Source organism: Sapajus apella, unplaced genomic scaffold, assembly GCF_009761245.1.
Source record: "Sapajus apella isolate SASKATOON/1434 unplaced genomic scaffold, GSC_monkey_1.0 scaffold111, whole genome shotgun sequence".
Classification (NCBI taxonomy): Eukaryota; Metazoa; Chordata; class Mammalia; order Primates; family Cebidae; genus Sapajus; species Sapajus apella.
This window is the reverse complement of record NW_022437051.1, coordinates 2,050,753-2,055,851: the sequence shown is the minus strand read 5'-3', so window position 1 is coordinate 2,055,851 and position 5,099 is coordinate 2,050,753. Positions and strand designations below refer to the sequence as shown.

The 5,099-nt window shown below is 46.2% G+C and overlaps 1 pseudogene; it reads left to right on the top strand.

Annotated features, from left to right (window-relative positions):
* Nucleotides 1–1,551: 1,551 nt before the first annotated feature.
* On the top strand, nt 1,552–1,643 carry LOC116537556 (annotated as a pseudogene).
* Nucleotides 1,644–5,099: the final 3,456 nt, after the last annotated feature.

Here is a 5,099-nt window from a genome sequence, read left to right as displayed (position 1 = left end):
TTTCACCCCAGCTCTGCAAAACTCGATCCGTTCTGTTTGACACAGGAGGAAGCGTTAAGCAACGAGGTCAAGATCACACATTGGTGAGCAGGGAGGCTAAGGAAGCCCGGGCTCCTCTCCTCCCAGGCCTGCGCTGGTTCCGTTGGTGATGCAGGCTCCCAAAATCCACACACTCTCAAGACTGAGGGTAGACAGTGCCCAGTGCGAATGCACTCGTGTCCGTGGAAGGCACCAATAACCGTGTCTAACCACACCACTTGTTTCAACCATCATCACAGCCTCTCCCCAGTGGGAAACTCACTTGGAAATGCAAATTCAGATGGGAAAATTACTTATTGAACACAATGACGGAACAAAGGAAACCCCGTATCCTTGGAAAACCCTATTATCAAGGCAATAGCCTAGTGAGGCAACACCCCCGCTGTGGGGCCGGCTCCTGCCCTGCCTAGCTGGCGGGAGGACATGTGTCAGCCCACCCTGGACACCGCTCTGACGCAGCCTGTCTCTGGAGCCACCTGGCAAACTCTTAGCCTGACTCTTTCCTTTGTGACCACATTTTCACAGCTGTCATTCAGTCTCCCTTCCCCAGTTACATTTCAGAGGAGTCACGACTCACAGCTCATTTCGTGGTTGGGTACAGTTTAAGTGGTTGATTTTTTTTTTTTTTTTTTTTTTTTTTGAGACAGAGTCTTGCTCTGTCGCCCAGGGTGGAGGGCAGTGGCGCAATCTGGACTCACTGCAACCTCCGAAGTGACCGCTTCTTAATGGAATCTAGGGAAGGTCACCGTGCATCTCCAGGCAATAGTTAGGCAGGATTGCCTCTGGGAAATGATTGGCTTTCTAAATCTCAGTTACCGCAAATGCATTCAAGTACATGTCAAAGACTTCGGACCTTGCTTGACTGGAATCCCGTAGCCAACCGGAAATCCAATTTCCGCTGGTCTGTAGTAGCCACTGTTTATCATCGACACCCAAGGTTTCTGATTTTCTCTTTTGTTTGCTTTCGTTGATGGCATATGCTTTTATCCCAACAAACAGCATAAAAGGGAAGACGCTCTCCTCCCAGCCTAAACATCTGATCCTCAGTTACACATTGATGTTTAATTATTTTCAATTAAAAGTGACAATCTGTGTTCCAAAAAGTGACTGTGTGCTTCCAGATCTACCACAGACATGGATGTAGGTATGTGTTTATTTATTAAGACAGAGTCTCTACACAAAGAGAAATAAGACAAATTAATTTAAAAAAAAAAAAAAAGTCTCTCTCTGTCTTCCAGGCTGGAGTGCAGTGGCGCGATCTTGGCTCACTGCAACCTCTGTCTCTCAGGTTCAAGCAATTCTCCTGCCTCATCCTCCCAAGTAGCTAGGATTAGAGGCACGCACCACCGATAATTTTTGTATTTTTAGTACAGGTGGGGTTTTACCATGTTGATCAGGCTGGTCTCAAACTCCTGACCTCGTGATCGGCCCGCCTTGGCCTCTCAAAGTGCTGGGATTACAAGTGTGAGCCAACGCTCCAGGCCACAGTTTTTTAAATGTTAAAACCCACACTTGCTTCAGCAGCACATTTATTAAAATTGCAATGATACAGATATTAGCATGGTCCCTGAGCAAGGATAACAAGTAACAAGGTTCTTGTTACTCAGATGAAGCCTCCAGGTAGGAGGCTTCAGGGAGAATAGATGGGAAATGTTTCTTATCAGGTTAAAAATGTGTCAGACTCTTAATCTCCCCTGGATCAGGAAAAAGACCTGCAAAGGGAAAGGGATTCTCTACAGAATGTAGATTTTCCCAAGTGACAGTTTTGCAGGGCCGCTTCCAAATATATGGAAGAAATACATTTTAGGGTAAAATTATTCCATTTATTTCAGAGCCTGCTGTCTATCACGTTGGTGTCTTGGGAGGCCAAGGTGGGTGGATCACAAGGTCAAGCTTTCAAGACCAGCCCAGCCAATATAGTGAAACCTCGTCTCTACTAAAAGTACAAAAATTAGCCAGGCTTGGTGGCGGGTGCCTGTAGTCCCTGCTACTAGGAGGCTGAGGAAGGAGAATCGCTTGAACCCAGGAGGCAGAGGTCGTGGTGAGCCGAGATTATGCCACTGCACTCCAGTCTGGGCAACAGAGGGAGACTCAGTCTTAAAAAAAAAAAAAAAAAAAGAGGCCGGGCATGGTGGCTCACACCTGTAATCCAAGCACTTTGGAGGCTAAGGTGGGTGGATCACCTAAGGTCAGGAGTTCAAGACCAGCCTGACCAACATGGTGAAACCCCATCTTTAAAAAAAAAAAAAAAAAAAAAAGATTCTGTTTGGCCAGTCTTAAGTTCTCTGCTTTAATGTGAATGCTGGTCACTGTGCCTGAATTCCAAAGGGTGGAAGGTAGAATGAAGCATGTGCACATCCCATTCCCATCATGGCCTGAACTCATGCTTCAGGTTAACTTTAGAATGCCCTTGACCAAGAGGAGAGGTCTATTCAGTTGGTTGAGGGGAGGTATAGATTTTTATTCTTGATTTACAGTAGCCACTAGTACTGGTGGCTATTTAAATTAAAATTGTTTAAAATATCATCACATTATAAGTTCAGTGCCTTGGTTACGTTAGTCTTATTGTTATTGGAAAAGGGTCCTGATCCAGACCCCAAGAGAGGGTTCCTAGATCTTCTACCAGAAACAATTCGAGGTGAATCCATAAAGTGAAAGCAAGCTTATTAAGAAAGTGAAGGAGGCGGGGTGCAGTGGGTGGCCTGTAATCCCAGCTACTTGGGAGGCAGGAGAAGCGTTTGAACCTGGGAGGCGGAGGTTGCAGTAAGCCGAGATTGTGCCACTGCGCTCCAGCCTGGGCAACAAGAGCAAAACTCCAACTCGAAAGAAAGAGAGAAAGAAAGAAAGCGAGAGAGAGAGAAAGAAAGAGAAAGAAAGAAAGAGAGAAAGAGAAAAAGAAAGGAGGGAAGGAGGGAGCGAGGAAGGAAGGAGTGTTCATCTGTCTGTATCAGTCATTCATCCATTCGCTCATTCATTTATTGAGCACTCATTAATTGCCAGGCACTGTGCTAGGGACTGGGGACAGATAGTATGGTGAATGAGGTGGGCATAGTCCCTGCCCTCACACAACAACTATACAGTGTGAGGCAGGGGCCACACTGCAGCCTTGCCCATAGTTTATTCCTAGCTATATGCTAGGCACACAGTAGGTGCTCAATATGTATTTGTTAGCAAAATAAATGGAAAGTTCCTTAGGAATGGGTCATTCTGACTCCTTCTGAGTGAAGACTGAGACACAGATAGCACATAGAAAAAATGAAAACATGGCCGGGCACAGTGGCTCACCCCTGTAATCCTAGCACTTTGAGATGCCGAGGCGGGTGGATCACCTGCGATCAGGAGTTTGAGACCAGCCTGGCTAACATGGTGAAACCCCATCTCTACTAAAAATACAAAAGTTAGCTGGGCATGGTGGTACGTGCCTGTAATCCCAGCTACTCAGGAGGCTGAGGCAGGAGAATCGCTGGATCCCAGGAAGCAGAGGCTGCAGTGAGCCAAGATCGTGCCACTGCACTCCAGTCTTGGTGACAGAGCGAGATTTTGTCTCAAAAAAAAGAAAATAAAATATGAAAACGTCGAAATCTATGATTACGGTAGTTGGTTAATAGCATCCCCCCAAAATTCACGTCCATCTAGAATCTCAGAACGGAATCTTATTTGGAAATAGGTTCTTTGCAGATGTAAATAGTTCAGATGGACCCTAAACCCAATGACTGGTGTTCTCATAAGAAGAGGAGAAGACGAAATAGGTAAGGCCATGGAAAGAATGAGGCGCCGGGCACAGTGGCTCATGCCTGTAATCCCAGCACTTTGGGAGGATGCAGCAGGTGGATCACCTGAGGTTGGGAGTTCGAGACCAGCCTGACCAACATGGAGAAATGCCTGACTCTACTAAAAATACAAAATTAGCCAGGCATGGTGGTGGGTGCCTGTAATCCCAGCTACTCGGGAGGCTGAGGTAAGAGAATTATTTGAACGCAGGAGGCAGATGTTGCGGTGAGCCGAGATCGTGCTCCAGCCTGGCAACAGAGTGAAACTCTGGGATTTAAAAAAAAAAAAAAAAAAGAAAGAAAGAAAAGAAAGAAAGATGGAGGCAGAGCTGGGAGAGGTATGGCTACAGGTGGCAACATCAAGGACTGCCGTAAGCCTGACCTGAGACAGGAGCCAGCGCTGCCCCAGGAACCCAGGAAGGCTGGCGAGGGGGTCAGCCTTGGGGTCCACCATAGCCACCTCCTGCCCTTTCAGACTTTGGCATACACACTCCTCCCCTTTCCTGACCAGATGCTGATGTGTCTTCTGAAAAGCATCTAAAGGAAAAACTGTGTTCAGTACAATTGTACATACATAGTACACGGGAATGTCAGATGCATTGTCAAAATGATCACGGTAATATGGTGTATCCATTTTATCCAGTTTCAATTCATTATTTAATGTATTTTCATAATATTCTCCACCATTGTAGGTTTCAGCAAACAGAGTGAATAATCAAGATGTTACGCCCCCAGGTGGGATTTAACATAAACTTCAATAATTCCTTCCTCCTCCCCAAGTAATCTCATGGCGGACCATGTGACCGGAAGGAAGATCTCTGGCGGCAAGGTGGCCTTTCCCAGGCCCTTCTGTTGTCTCCGGGTCACAACAGAAGCAGTGAGTGGTATTAGATTCTGGATCTACTCCAAAGGTTGAGCCAAAAGCACTTCCTGGTTGATTTGGATGTAAGATGTCTTTATCTCACAATAAAGGAAAGAGTTAAGAACGATTCCAAAGTTTTTGACCTGAGCAAGTGGAAAAATGGAATTGCCATTCATTTAGACTACCTGGAGTGTTTGATTTTTTTCCGTATTCTGTTTGTTGGCTGGTTTGTTTGTTGGAGACAGAGTCTTGCTCTGTTGCCCAGGCTGGAGTGCAGTGGGATAATCATGGCTCACTGCAGCCTCCACCTCCTGGGCTCAAACGATCCTCCACCTCAGCCTCTCCAGTAGCTGGGACTACAGGCACACATCACCATGCCCAGCTAATTCCTTTATTTTTCAGTAGAGACAAGGTCTTGTTTATAGTAC